This window comes from Protopterus annectens, chromosome 2.part2 (assembly GCF_019279795.1).
Source record: "Protopterus annectens isolate FY-2018-M chromosome 2.part2, PAN1.0, whole genome shotgun sequence".
In the NCBI taxonomy this organism is placed as follows: domain Eukaryota; kingdom Metazoa; phylum Chordata; order Ceratodontiformes; family Protopteridae; genus Protopterus; species Protopterus annectens.
In genome coordinates, this window is record NC_056730.1 from 822,152,325 (window position 1) to 822,169,377 (window position 17,053).

Sequence of the window (17,053 nt, forward strand, 5' to 3'; positions counted from 1 at the left end):
CCTCTTTTCCTCTTACCTGCCAGGCTCATCCTTTCCCATATATACTCAGCATACCTCCTCATCACATGTCCAAACCAACATAATTCCACCACTCTCTGGCTTTGTCCCCAAGCTGTCCAACCTGGGATGACTCCCTAACATACATATTCCAAATCCTGTCCACCCTCATCACAACCAGTGCAAATCTTAACATCATTAACTCTGCTACGTCCAGCTCTGACTCTTGCTTCTTTTTTCAGTGACAATGTCTCCAACCCATATAACATAGCGGGTCTCACTGCCCTCTTATAGACTTTCCCTATCACCCTTAATGGTACTTGTCTGTCACAAATCACTACTGACACTCTTCTCCACCATCCACATCCTATCTGTAGTCTTCTCTTCACCTCTTCCCCATGCTCGCCATTACTCTGAACTGTTGTTCCCAAGTATTTACACCTATCCACCTTTGCAAACTGTTCTCCCTGCATCCTCACCATTCCTCTATCCCCCTCACATTCACACACATATATTCCATCTCAGTCTTGCTGACCATCATTCCTCCCCTCTCTAGACCATACCTCCACCTCTCCAGGGTCTCCTCAGCCTGTTCCCTACTCTCACTACAGACCACAATGTTATCTGCAAAGAGCACAGTCTATGGGGACTCCTGTCTAATCATGTATGTCAACCTGTCCATCGCCACTGCAAGTAAGAAAGGGCTCATAGGTGATACCTGATGTACTCTCACCTCCACCTTAAATGCACCTGTCACTCCCAATGCAGAACTCACCGCTGTCATACTAGCCTTGTACATATCCTGTAGCATTCTTATGGATTCCACCGCCACTCCTGACCACCTCATACAATGCCACAACTTCTCTCTAGGCATCCTTTCAAATGTTGTCTCTAAGTCCACAAAGACACAATGCAGCTACTTCTGACCTTCTCCATATGTCCCCATCAACACTCTCAGAGCAAACATCACATCTGTGCTGCTCTTTCCTGGCATGAAACCATACTGCTGATTAGTAATCCTCACCTCCCTTCTTAACCTAGTGTCCACCACCCTTTACCATTACCTCATGCTGTGACTGATCAAAGTTATCCATCTGTAGTTACTACAGCTTGGCACACCACCCTTATTCTCATAATCAGTACCCAAACGCATTTTATCCGCTTCTCACGCATCCTCTCACTTTCCAAGATTACAGTAAACAATCCGGTTAAAAAGATAACTGCCATTTGTCCTAAACACCGCCATGCTTCCACAGGTATGTCATCTAGACCAATAGCCTTTCCATTCTTAAACCTCTTCATAGCTATCCTTTCTTCCCCCTTGATAATCTATTGCATGTCCTGATTCACCATTCCCACATCATCCAACCTTCTCTCTCTTTCATTTTTGTTCATTCAACAGCCCATCAAAGTACTGTTTCCACCTGCTCAACACACTCTCTACTCACTTGTGAGTACACTTCCACCATTATCCTTTATCAGCGTTATTTGCTGCACATCTTTCCTAGCTACGTGCCTCTGTCTAGCCAATTGGTACAGGTCATATTCTCAATCCTTGGTGTCCAACCTTACATACAACCCTTCAGATGCCCCATCGCCCCATCCTCAGCCTTTGCCACCTCTCTCTTTGCCATGCACCCCATCTCCCTATACACCTGTCTACTTTCTTCATCTGTCTGACAATCCCACTTCTCCTTGGACACCCTCTTTCTCTGTATACTCCCCTGTACTGCCTCATGCCATCACCAGGTCCTCTTGTCCTTCTTCCTCTGTTCAGATGTCACACCAAGCCCCGTTCTAATCATCTCCCTTACTAACTCAGATGTAGTTACCCAAATATTTGCTAAGTCTTCACTGCCACCCACTGCCTGTCTTAACTCTTCCCTGAACTCAGCCTCACAATCACCTTTTCTCAGTATCCACCATTTGATCCATGATGCTGCCCTCACACTCCTCCCCCTCTTCTTGAGGACAAATGTCATCCCACAGACCAACATTCCATGCTGCCTAACTGCATTTTCCTCTGTCACTACTTTACAGTTACCGATCCCCTTCAAACAGGCCCACCTGCATAGGAGATAATCCACCTGTGTCCATCTTCTTCCACTCTTGTATGTCACCCTATGACCCTTGGTCTTTTAAAACTATGTATTCACCACAGCCATGTCCAACCTCTGTTGAAAACTCCACCACCATCTCACCTTCTGCATTCCTTTGCTTACCTACACATCACTTCTGCATCCTCTCTGTCCCCTTCACCAGCATGTCCATTGAAATCTGCTCCAGTCACCACTCTCTCACCCTTGGGTACACTCATCACCATTTCATCCAACCACACCAGAGTACGTCTGTCTCATCCATCACACACGCAATTAGCGGAGCATATGCACTAACAACTGTCATCATTACACCATCAATTCCCAGCCTCCTAAACATCACTCTACCCGACACTTTTATCACCTCCACAAACACTTTTGGCATAATGTTCCTTCAGGTTAACCCCTACACCAGTTCCCCTCCCATACACATCATGACAGAACTATTTGTACCCAACTCCAATACACACAGCTGTACACCCCTTCCATCTGGTGTCTGGCACACATAATATATCCACCTTTCCTCTGTCCAGCACATCAGCTAGCTCTGTCCCCATACCAGTCCTACTCAAAACATTAACAGTTCCTATCCTCACTACCACACCCCTAGCCTTTCCCCTCTCTGCCTAACATATGAGCGTCAGACATCCTCCAGGGTATGTCTGTGAATGCAAAGGCTACTGCACTATCAAATGACATATGTGTGTTCCAGCAATATGAAGAAAGTGTCACTAATTGTGACCCATTGCCCACCATGTATGTGCGGTGTCCTCCAGATGTCCTTCCCTAACAGGTTGACATGACTGACTGAGCAGCAAGACTGTAATTACAGTGTGCAATATTGACATAGAACAGAAATGTATAGCAGGTATTACCTGTGCATATGTATGTATTGGTAAGTGTACCTGGCTGCCTCATAATAACTGACATGGGATGCAAAACGTCAGGTAAATAAGCGGTACATGTTGTACACATGTGCAACCTTAGTTTCTGTGCATCCAGCAGAGTTATACTTCTACAGCTACTGGTTGTGTCATTGCCCTGACACAGACATGGGTAGTGTAATAAGCATGAGTATCACATTGAAACTGTAGAGGTGGCCAACTGTGTTATGACCTTGTGTCCATGCCTACTACAAACAGATATATGACCACCCACATAGCTGGATGGCCACAGCAATACCTTATTTGTAAAACCTGTCTCCACCAAAGTAGAGTAAACCCCTTTGCTGGACAGCAGCAATGCACAAAGCACATAACGTGATGCTGTATTGGCTGTACAGGGCAATGTATGAGCAGGCACCAACTGAGCAGCATGTCAACCTTTGTCTGAATGAGCTTATTAGATTACACGTGGGTTACTGTAAGGCTAACTATGAGTACAAATTTGACACATCCACTAAGGGCAATCCCAAGGCCATCTTCACATATGTCTGCAGTCTCAGAGGCAACAACCCAACCCACCCAGTAATGGTGGTCAGTCACAGCACATACACACACACACACACCATAGCTACAGCCAACCTGCTGCAGACAGGTTTAGGGCAAACATCAACCCCCTGGCTCACCATCAGTATAGGTGGATATGCACAGCACGTGCACCCCTCCCCTCATCATCATAGATCAGGTGCAAATTATCTACTCAAAGTTAACAAAAGCAAGTCTCCTTGGGGCCTGATAACATTCCTGTCTGCATCCTACATGAACCCAGGCGTATGCTTCCAGCTCCATTACACACTGTATGAAAGCAAAGCCTGAGCACCATAGACATCCCATCTGCAAGGAACACAGCAACTGTCATCTCTCTACACAAATGTGAATGATGAATGGTGGTTTATGCAACATACTGGCCCTCACTGGGGGGAACATGACACATCAGGACCAGGAGTACAATGCACATTCATACAGTGCTGCCATGTACAGGGGTAGGATGTGTTTGCAAGTGGTAGCTAATGACAGTCCATATTCATGTGCTGGCTCTGTAAAGAACTCTGGGCAATGTCTGAGTTCCTGTGATGTGTTTCCCTATTTATGTCTTCCAGGTGCCATGCAGTGGCAACTGCCTTACACCAATGTGAAGACAGCAGCCATCACAGAAGCTGTAATTTTAAACTATGCCATCCTTTCTGGGTGTAGCCGGCAAAATCTGCAGGAGCAGACTGCCCTGTGAGATGAGATTGTCCACAGAGTGAACATCTTGGGCCACCATGGACACATGTATGATCAGGTCAAGCATAGAGCAAAGGCCTGCTGCTGTAGTGAGGGGCCGTACTGGTACCAGTGGGGGGGCAGCCACAGAGGCCCCACTTACAGTGACAGAGGAGCTCCTTGCCACCCTTGGGGTAGCCCCCTCACAAACTCAAACATGGGAAACAGCAGTTGGGGAGGTGGGTGGCACCCAGGAAGCAGGCGAGGAGCATCCAGGTAAGGCCAAAGTACACATCAATGTAATGAGGTAGCATTTAAACTCTCTTCTATAGAGTCTCTAGATGCATACGTCAGTGCAAAAATGATTAGTGGGTGGGGTGTAGTATTGCACACAAGTGCATATCTATGGTGAAGGACAGCTAATTGTGTAATATCATAGTGTGTACTGTACCTGTGCAGAAACATAGTGTTCATCTTGTACCAATGCCTAATGTGAATCTGCTGACAATACCTCTCCCTCACAACTACATAGGTCCCTCTGGTCTGCACATGGGACAGTAGCCTGAAGCCAGTAAGTATGGGATTTTCCTGTTGTGGCTTACCAGTACCCCAGGCATGCTAAAGTTAATGCATGTGACCATGCATACAACTATTACAGTCAGCTATTTGGCATTATCTGCATGCTCACTTGTGGTGGTGTTTACTGCATTGCGTCATGATGGTCATCACAGGGGCCTATTTGCAGTATATGTCACATATCTGTACAATACCTCACATCCTGCCATTCCAGGACATCTGGACAAAGACTGACAAAATGGGGGACAAAGGCCCAAAACTAGGGTCATATTCTATAAATTAGTGATATGCAGTGCATATAAATGGTGTACACACCTTTTAGAATGCCAGGTATTTGTGATATACAAAAATGAGAGCACAATAGGTATGTTCAAAATACTGTCAACCTTTCATGTGACCTATAACCTGTACAATTCAATTATAAAGCAAACAAATCTGTTAGGGGAATAATAATGACACATAACAATAGTAAAACAACCTAGATGCATATGTGTGCACAGGCTGAAGCTATTACTGTGTTGAGGCAGCATTCGATATAACTACAGCAGTACATCTTATTGGATACACACCTGCCATCAATTACAGAGACTCTTTGATAAACAAACATACCAGGATTATCCTAGCATATACCCATTTGCCTGCTACATTAACAGCCATGGTTCACATAGAGCTGAAGAAGCTGCTAAGGGACCACATGTTTGAGATGTATCAGCCTGGAAAAGGGTACCAAAATATTTCCACAGCATTGCACATGCCATGGAACACAGTGCAGACAGTCATCAAAAGATGGTGAAAATATGGGGCTACAGTGACATTGCGAAGGAGTGGACATATCACCAAAGTCTACGAGAATACAAGACCAAAACTGGCTGGGGAGGCTGCCATGAGTCCTACAGCAACAGTGAAGGAGTAGCAGGAATCTCCATCAAGTACTGATTGCGTACTACATGTCCCAACAGTCTTCCATGGTCTCAGTATGTCCTGCCTATAGGGTAGGGTTGGAAGATGGCAGAAGTTCCTCACACCAAACAATATCCAGGCCTAGTGAAAGTCTGAAAATAATACATCAGGTCTCCAAAAATCAAGTGGGAAAATGTGTTATGGTAGTATGGGAGCACTGTTGAACTCTTTGTCCACAATTCTGACATGTGTGTTTGGCACAATAACACCACTGCACATCACCACAATAACAACACCCCCATGGTAAAGCATGTTGATGCCAGTGTCCTGCTTTGGGGGTGCTGTTCACAAGCTGGAACTGGGGCTGTAGTCAAGTTAGAGGGAATTATGAACAGTTCCAAACACTGGTTCCTTGTGTCTCTAATCCTTCTGGTGTCTGCTACATATCTCTGGATGGTGAGGAGTTACATACAACAATAGCCCAAACCATACATCCAAATCAACGAAAGGATGGCTTCACCAGAAGACATGCAATGTTCTGCACTGGGTGAGTCAGAGCCCACACCTACAGTGAATAGGATATATGCAGGGTGACCTGAGGAGGGCAGTGCACAGGGGATGCCCTTGCAATCTGACATAGTTGGAGGTGTTTTGCAAGGGAGAGCATGCAAACATTGGTAATTCAAGATGTGCCATGCTGATTGGCACCTTCCCAAGAGGACTGCATGCTGTGATTAAATCAAAAGGTGCTTTAACAGAGTATTACATTAACGGTGTGCACACTCATGCAACCAACCTATTGTACCTATTTCATTTACCATATGTTACCTGTAACTGATGTGTATGTTCTTCAGTTGGATTGCACAGGTTACATGTCATATGAAATGATGGCAATACTATGACCTGATTTCTGAGGTCTCATGTGATATATCACAAAACCTGGCATGTTAACAGATGTGTGTACACTTACTATATCCACTGTAAGCTTGGGAATTTGTTTGAGTAACCGGCTTTGATTTAACATACATGTACTGCAGGTTATGCAGTCTGTACCTCAAATTAGAACATTAATTAGTGGCACCAATCCACAGGTCAACCCAGTAATGTATCAGACAAATACAGGAGTTATGAGGAACAGACCAAACATATGAGCCACACATGTAGACATTCAGCAAAACCCTGTACAGTTGGGAGGTATGTTCTGTAGGAGTTGCCACAGTGCTATACAGGTGAACAGCAATAACTTACAAGGGTGCAGTGTGTGCTAGGTGAAGGGCCATCACCTACTAACACCACTCACGTATGCCAGAGGTGAATATTAGTAGTAACAGTAATTGGAAAGGGCTGTACTGCATGATGCTGTGGGTCTTTCCAGAGTGTGTATGTTATTGTCTGACTGTGTGTTGTGAATGCCCCCAGTCGGCTAATATGAGATCTGTGTAATGCCTTTGAGGCACCTCACCTGTGTGTGTGTGTGTGTGTGTGTGTGTGTGTGTGTGTGTGTGTGTGTGTGTGTGTGTGTGTGTGTGTGTGTGTGTGTGTGTGTGTGTGTGTGTGTATACCAGCAAACCATATAGGGCCAGGAGTAATTTACATGTTGTTTTTCTCTCACAGATGGGCATGGAGGCTGCAGCCCCTTCAGCTCTGATACTGATGTCAGTGTCTCTGCAGACTCTGATCATGATGATACTGCTGGGGTGGTCAGGGGCTGAATCTGTGCCATTTGGCATCCCACTATTGTCAACCCCATCCCCACACACAGTCACAATGCCCACATATACCCCATCACCAATGGCCACAGATAATGGACAGTTGTCAGGTGGTGGCATGGAACAGGCTACTGTCGTGACTATGGCAAGTAAGGGTGCAGGCACTAGCCATAGCCAGAGTGCTGGTGAGGTCCCACACAGGCAGATGGGCAGGGGTGCTCGGAGGAAGACTGCAGCCCATCATGCCCCTGTTGCAAGTGCCACAGCAGCAGTCACCAGAAACATGTTTCAGGCCATCATGGTGTCACAGGCACGTAATGAACTTAATACCAGACATATACACAGAGTCATGGATGAGTACGTCCCTGGTATCCGTGGCGATATTCATGAACTCACTATAGCCATCTCTGAGCATACTGAGGTCATGGATAAATGGTGGGGGGAGACCTTGGCACTCCTTGACCATGTAATAGCTGTGCTTGAGCATTTGGCGGATGATGGCCAGCAGCCATATAGATGTAGGGCAGCACCGAGATCAACTGAGGGTCTACATGGCCATGCACCATCACATTCTCATACTGGCAGTACCACCAGCACTACTGAAAGGGGTGTGCTGTCCACACCACACTGCAGCAGGCCATGGGCATGTGATCCTGGCCAGTCCCAACAGGGACACAGATCCAGCAGGCAGCAGTCAACATCGGGGAGTAGTATTGCATCTGGACTTGGCCATGGTGGTCCCATTGATACCCTTGGCAGGCCCAGTTCCCATGTCCTTGGCCAGAGATGGTGAACTGTGCATCCTGCCATGTACGGCCCATAGCTGTCCAAAATTCTCCTGTGTAGGGTGCCCACATGGCGTGATTGTGTGCATGCAAACACACATGCATCCCCATCAGACAAGTCACCTCCACACACACACACACACACACACACACACACACACACACACACACACACACACACACACACACACACACACCCGGCATCGCCCATTTAATGAACACCCCCCAAACACACACACATGTCAACCATATGGCCCAGCCTAGGCTTTTGGCAAATCCACACAACACCCTGTGCATATGATTATACTTATGCCATATCCATGCCATCCATACAATCGATGCAGGTACATGCTAATATGGGTCTGATGCACAGGGTGACTTTAGTAGAGTGTAGCCATTTAATGCTATGTAAGGTGCTGTCATCAAGCATTTGTAATGGGTACACATCAGAGTGTGTGTGTGGACCTTTTCATCCATGAGGCATTATTGGTGTTAGTAACACTAAATGAATGTGTTCTCACATGCTGTATTCTGTTTAAGTTCCTGGTGTCTGTGTGTCAGCAGTATGTGGCCCTGCAGACATTAACAACAAGGGGTATGGCAGTGTTGTAACACACTGAACATGTCATTGCCAAAGTACAGCTCTATCTGCACACATTTTCCAGGTCTGTGTAACAGTTCTTGCATGTGCCTCACAGCTTTTAGGGCTGAGGGGTTGTATCTAAGTCTATGGTGGTTGACATCAGCTTTAGTAGAGTGGACAATGGTAAGTGTGGTTGGTGGAATACACCTCAGATTGCTAATGCCCTCAACCTCAGAGGATATTGTGTCGACCAAACACACAGAGAATACTGTTCACACACACACACACACACACACACACACACACACACACACACACACACACACACACACACACACACACACACACACACACATACACACACATATGCATGCATGCACAGGATCACAGTTGCCAGTATTGTGTTTGGAACCCCTACCCATCAAGTTGTGGTACCACACTATTATGTGGTTGTTGCAGGTGGAACAGGACTACTAGTGCATTGATTGTTACAGGGTACCTGTAAGGTGAATAACATCGCATGGCCTTGTGGGGTATGGCAATGGTGGCTGTACTGAGTGTAAGAGTACTCATACTAGTGTCGCATACAAGTCTACACACTTACAACATCTGGTATACACACCAATAAGCGCGCACACACACACACACACACACACACACACACACACACACACACACACACACACACACACACACACACACACACACACACACACACACACACACACACACACACACACACACACACACACACACACACACACACACACACACACACTTGCCAGTACTGACATTAGCAGGCCAACCTATCTTGTTATTTGTACCATACTATTCCATACTGTTGCATAGGGCTCATAGGGCTGAAGAGTGTCTACAGATACCACTATGGTTGATGTGAACAACAGACTTAATACAGTAGACCTAGGAATGTGTACTGTGAGTACCAGGGCATAAAATATGAAACCATGCCCATCCAATGGATGTCGTTCTCACACAAACACACACACACAAGATATGCTTCTCTCTCACACATTTGTCAGGATGGAGATTAGAACCCTTGCCTATCTATCTATTTTTACAACATTGTTACACAGTTATCGCATGTGCCACAGAGGCTATGGGGTGTCATTTGTCCAAAGGTACTTCTAAGCTGAAAGACATCACCAGGCCTTGCAAATTATGACAATGGGTGATGTACTGGGGTGAGAGAGGCCACAAAATACTGTAACTTTCACATATACACACTTACACACAATACTACACACACACACATTTGCCAGGACTCATATTAGAACCCCTAGCAATGTAGTTATTGGTATTATAGTGGTTTGCAGTTACCGCACACACCACAGAGCTTTTAGGTTGGGGAGTGTCTCAAGGTGCCTATATAGTGAATAACATCTACAGCACTTGTAAGGTATGGCAAATGTAGTTATACTGGGTGAGACAGGCCACCAACTACTTTCAGCCATGTGTACACACTCACAAACACTTTTATACACACTAATGCACACACACACACACACACACACACACACACACACACACACACACACACACACACACACACACACAGACACACACTTTTGACAGTACTGAGATCCATAGGTTCAAAGATTTATAGGTGTGTATGTGGCAAATAGCCATGGAGGCTTTACAAGGCTATCCCTGAGAATACACTGGCATCATGCCAACTTACGATACTCCCCATCTATTGAGTATAGTCACTGGAGTGATCCAAAGGGTGGGTATTCTATTCCACATCCACTCCTCCTGATTTCTCTTGAAGAGGGCCAGTTATGTGCTCTACTTGACATGTGTGTGACTTTTATTCCATAGCGTGGCCAGTCTCTGGTTTGTGACCCTATCCCTCCAGCATGTCCTGTTGATTGTGAGGATGGGGTTGAGGTATCTGGGGCATTTTGTGTGGACAGATTGGTTTCTTCGGATGTAGCATTCCTGACAGGGTTGGGTCAGACATGGCTGTGTATATCAGGCACAGATTGCACCTCACTAGCCAATATGAGACAGAGATTCATTGGAGTTGTTGGAATCTGTCCATATGGGGCAAGTGTGTAGTACCTAAGATCCTCTTTGTGAGGTACATTTGCAGCCTTTCCTGTTGTTGCTGTTGTCCAGTGGGGTATATGGCAAATGGGCCATATAGTACACATTGATTGGCCTACTGAGGGGAGAGTACAGGAAAACACTGTCCTTTTACTTCCCGGATTCAACACCCTTAATCAGGAAAACTGACACATGGAAGGAATTTTAGAAGAAAGTGGCACTGTGGTAGTTAACAGAGAGCACACTGTCAACCTGTGTTCCCAGTTCCCTTATACCAACATCACTGTTCAGTGGACTACCATCAATGTATTACTTTATGGGAACCATATTGTACCCAAAGGGGAGGGTGGCACATCATCTGGCATTGAGCTTATGTCCAGGGTTTTGACAAATGTCATAGGTCTCAGAGAGACCTTTGCGAAGGATGGCAACCTTACATGGGGGGGGGGTGATAATAGTACCCATCTTGTAGTCATCTGCAAACATTGTCAGCCAGGGCGCCTTCATGTTGGGCTGGTCCTCAGAGATGTGGATCCCAAACATGAGGGGACCCAAGTCCACAATCTGTGGGACTCCACTCGTGACTGTTCAGCAGTCTGAGATGGAGTCTGCTGCTTTCACACTGTGGGTTATCTCTCTGAGACAGTTTGCAGGCCACCTACTGATGTAGGGGTTGCTGCCTACCTGAGTGTGTTTGTGTATGATTCCTGAGTGGGGAGTGATATCCAAGGATTGGATGGGGTGCCTATCTTGTTATCTATTCCATATTGTCACATATAGTTATTGCACATGGCACAATGCTTATAGGGCTGCAGAGTGTGTACAGGTCCCTCTACAGTGGATGACAACTGTGGTCCTTGTAATGTGGACACTGGGACATGTACTGGGTGGGCAACACTAAAAAGTAGCAAAACCCACCTCACCAATGGATATGGTTCTCACACAAACACAACAACCCCCCCCACAGACAGCATACTGTTCTTGCACACACACACACACACACACACACACACACACACACACACACACACACACACACACACACACACGCACACACACACACTTGCCAGGACTGAGATTAGAACCCCTATCTATCTATTTCTACTACAGTGTTATACATTTATCGCACATGCCATGGAGCTTATAGGGTGAAGGTTATCCAAAGGTGCTTCTAAGGTGAGGAACATCACCAACCCTTGTAAAGAATGGAATGGGTGGTGTACTGGGTGAGAGAGGCCACAAAATACATTTAACTTCACACACACATTTGCCAGAACTGGGATTAGAACTCTTACCTAACTAGGTATTTGTACTACAGTATTACACAGTAATCACATGCACCACAGAGCTTATAGGGCTGAGGCCTGACAAAAGGGACTTCTAAGGTGACTGCTAAAGTAGAGCAATAGGAACTGTACTGGGTTTGAATAGACCCATAATCTTTACCTTATAAACACACACACACAGTTTTACATTTGCCAGGATAGAGATTAGAACTCCTAGCTAACTAGTTATTTGTACTATAGCATTATGCAGTTATCACATGCACCACAGAGCTTATAAGGCTGAGACCTGACAAAAGGGACTTCTAAGGTGACTGATATCTGCAGGACTACTGAAGTAGGGCAATGGGAAGTGTACTGGATTTGAATTGACCCAAAGGCTTTAACTTATAAACACACACAAGCACACTTTTTATTTGCCAGGACTGAGATTAAATCTCCTACCTAACTGGTTATTTGTACTATAGTGTTATGGTGTTATCTCACACACCACTGAGCTTATAGGGCTAAGGCTTGATGAAATGGACTTTTATGGCAACAGACATCTTCAGGACTGCTAAAGTAGGGCAATGGTGGGAAAGGCCTGTTAATTCCTAGATTCTACTGACAGTTCTCTAAGTGTATGAGCATGTCCATTGTGACCTTCTATAGTAAATGTGGGACTCCATTCCAGGGATTGTTGTACTCCAGTCCAGTTTGTTTACTGCTACAACCATACCTCTCAACCTGTTGGTGCAGGATATATGGAGATAGCCTATCATAATGGGGAGACAATGGGCCATGCAGTGATTGTGACTATTTCTTTCAGTAAAGTATGGGTTTCTAGGGTTACAGAGTTTGTTTTAGCAGACATCTGACATAGATGACATTTGACAGTATCATGTATTGTTTCAGTACCTTGTGACATACCTCCTCAGATCATCACAGTGATTTACCAGAGAAATACAGGATGGATGATGCACACACCAATATTATGGGCCAAATGCTAAGCATTCTTGCACAATCCAGTTTGTTGTGAGGTGTGCCTAGAACCAGTTGACTGCTGGAGCTGTGGAAATGGTCCAGCACCTTGGTGATATATTACAATGGTAGACTCTGTTCTGGCATGGTCTAATTTCCAGTCCATGGTTGGGTAATATAAGTCAGGCAGGATCAGGGTGACAGGCAAACTCCAGATAGATTTGTAGGGGATAAGATATGTGGGGGGTGTCCTGGGCCCTATATGTTGGCCTATACTTACCAGTATATTGCATATAGGTCTTCTCAAAGGTTGACTGCACTTGGAGGGTCTTGTGTGTCTCAGACTGTGTGACCAGACTGGAGGTGTGTGTGTGTGTGTGTCTCACATATATGTATGGCCCACCTCATTTTGCTTGTCTGGACACATTTTGGGGTCAGGATGTTGCATAGGATCAGTAATCAGTGAAGGGTGTGTTACGCCCCATGGCTGTGGACCAGGGTTCTGTGGGTGCAGGCATGTCACCATCTTTCAGGATTAGAACTGCCTGCAATGAGTGCATTCCCATGTTTAGACTCCTAGCCCTGCCTGTCGACTGTGCAGAGTATCACAGAATGTCCAGATTCATGACTCATATATCTGGTTGGTTAACCAAATGAGTGTGTTTTCAAGAAAAAAGTGTTTTGCAAGTCATTCAGGGTTGAAGTCAGATATTACTGATAGTTGACATTGCAGTTTCAGACTTCATACCTTTCAGACATTTTATGCTAATACAATCATTCCATCAACTTTCTAACATTATTAGAGCAGTATTTGAAAAGTCTCCTTATCTTTGGATGTTTGTCACCCCATTATTCAGGGCTTTGTCCAGATTTCTGGCTCTCTGAGGCTGGCAGGTTTGCTCCTAGCAGTTAGCAGCATGGCCTTTCTTTGCATTTTGTAGACTGTGTTATGTTGGTGTTATGGACCCCATGACACTCCCTAACAGGGCACTGTGGGTGAGGCATGGGCATTTGCCAGAGGCCTGTAGGCCAGTGTGACAGATGCAGACCATCTGTAGCAAGGCAGTACATTCTGATGATCATATTCTCCCAGGCTGCTGGCAGTGGACACCCCTGTTATGGCACCAGTAAGTTGACTGGGTGTTACTGACAATATCCAGGCTTAGTGAAAGTCTGAAAATAATACATCAGGTCTCCAAAAATCAAGTGGGAAAATGTGTTATGGTAATATGGGAGCACTGTTGAACTCTTTGTCCACAATTCTGACATGTGTCAGTCCGTGTTGAGCCATCACTCTAGTTGACAGCTGGATGCTGCTGAAGGCTAGGGACATGTTACTGCATTTCTATGGGAGTATGGGTGGGGAGTGACACACCTGTACACAATACACATTTGCAGAGACTGTTTTGATATTTGCTTAACATTTTGGTCCCATTTAGCATAGCAGTGTGCCCTATCTTTGAGACTACAGGCATAACAGTATCAACCACAGATCAGATTGTTCTGACATAAAAATTTTTAGTTTCAGACTTCTTACCTTTCAGAGCCATATTGCCACTGCCAGACTTGCAGTGATATCACTGTGTAAGTCAGTAGGTGGGAATTTCATGGATGTCACCACGTGGGAGCCTTTTCCAGAAATTTCTGTATGATTTTCTACAGCTGACCTGCTGGGTGAGGCTGGGGGTGAGTATGGGACCCCCACTTTGACATCTATGCATGTGACCTATGACCCCTCAGTTATTTAGCTCACCACATATAAGTAGTGGTATTTGTCAACTAGAGTGGTACTGCATATTGTGGTAAGCCAGTACTGGGCATACACTTTCTGCTGCTATCCCATTAAGCCACCCCATTCCCTTGCATGCTTGCATCAATACCACAGATATGCTATCAGAACATTCTACTCCATTCATTTATTGTTAAGAAGACTGACTTACCTTGTGCCTGAGGCAGTTGAGGATGGTGCTTGAGGGATGACTATGTCTGATGCATGCAGTACATTGCCTGTACATGGTAAGGTATAGGTGGTGTGATGTTTGGCATCCATTTTACTGTGTGTGCGAGTCAGAGAGCGATATCAGTCCCTCGGGCCCTACAGTGTCAGTGTATGTGCTATGCATTGCCTCTTTGCCAAGGACAGGGCATACTGGGCACACCTCCATCTGCCTACAGGGGCAGGCTCAGGATGTTCCTTTGAGTCCCTGTGTACCTCTGGTGACCTTGACAATGGTGGTGGGCTGTGTGGCCCTTCCCCATTTTGTTCCTGATACAGCTGTTTCCACAGGATCATATTGTGTAGCATAGCACATACTATGAACATGTGTGCACATGTGGCTGGAGAGTACTGCAAGGCTCCACCGGATATGTTAAGGCAGTGGATCCATGGCTTGAGCATCCCAAACACATGCTCTATAATGATCCTAGTTTGTGCGTGTGCCTCATTATGGTGTTCTTTTGTGGATGTGTGCACATTTCTAATGGGTGTCATCAGCCATGGCTCCAGTGCATAGCCAGCATCCCCCACCAGATGGCCATATGGGATGTCCCCACTGGCAAATGCCTGGTACAGCTGTGATGAATGCCAGATGTGGGAGTTGTGATAGCTTCCAGGGCTGCCAGCACACACATCCATGATAATGCCCTGGGCATCGCACATGACCTGGCAATTGATGGAGTGGAACCCCTTGTGGTTTAGGTAGACCATAGCCTGGTCACTGGGTGGTGCTTTGATGTGGATGTGCGTGCAGTCTATGGCACCCAGTCCCTCTGAGTATGGTTTGGCTTTATTGGCCTGAAACTGTCCATTAAAACGACTTCAAACGTGAAAGTCATGGGCAATCAGAATTGCCATATAGCTAAACCACCTGAGGTTCATAAGGGTTATTTGCATATATCCCATCTGCCTTTGTCACAGGAGGTTTGGTAGGTCACTCGTTGGAAGTTCTAGCTTGGCTGAAGTTTTCATTTAGTTTTTACTGATTGGTTTTTTCAGTGTGACCTTCTCACTCTTTGTTTTAATTTGTTAGTTGGGATATTTTCATTTAGCTTTTACTGAAATTGAATTTTTACATTTTTTTAAATTTTCTGCATGATCCCATTTACGTGCAGCTGCCGTATGCTTAAACAGCTGAGATCAGCCCAAATAATACTTTGATTTTTTATTAAATTAAACACTTTCCCATGCAAATGGCCATATGTTTGGCCAATGGCATGCCTAAAGTTTATAATACATGCTTTTATTTGGGCTGTCGTGCCTCTGTTTTGCTATTTGCAGAAATGTTTCTGTTACTAACCAAACACATTTCTGCAAATAGTACTGTTCCTGCATGGATGCCTGCCTGCTTCCTGAATTGCTAATTGACCTCATTTACATGGTTTTTACCAGCAAATGAGATAATTAGCATTCTGCACAGCTTTCCATGCAGGAACAGTGTCGGCAGGCTCGTGCACATAAGATCAGCTGTTTCCTGAATCACTAGGCAGCCATATTCAATGCAGGAGTGGCTACATTGTTCCTGCACAGAAACTTTACTTTAATGAATCCCGGAGATATAGTTTAGGTGAAAGTTCATCAGTAGAAATGGAAGCAAATAAAAAAAATTCCAGTAAGGCAGATAGGACAGACATATGTCTGCTGGCTTATTACCTTTGCTATGTGGAACATAATAATTAGTCTTGCTGGGACTACTAGTTACATCTTTTTGGAGTCATATGCTTACTTTTATAAGTGAGCTCGGTTTAAAGCATAATCTTCAAACTTTGAAATGTTATCAAGAAGTCTATACAGATGGTTGCACATTGAGCAACAGCTTAACTCTAGCTCTCCAGTGTGAAAACATAAATTCAACAGAGAAGGCCAGAAGATTTTTGAGTTTATTGGTAAATTTCAGTAACTGGCTAATAAGTGTGCTGTCTGGATGCCAGGAAAAAAGAAATACAGAGCACCT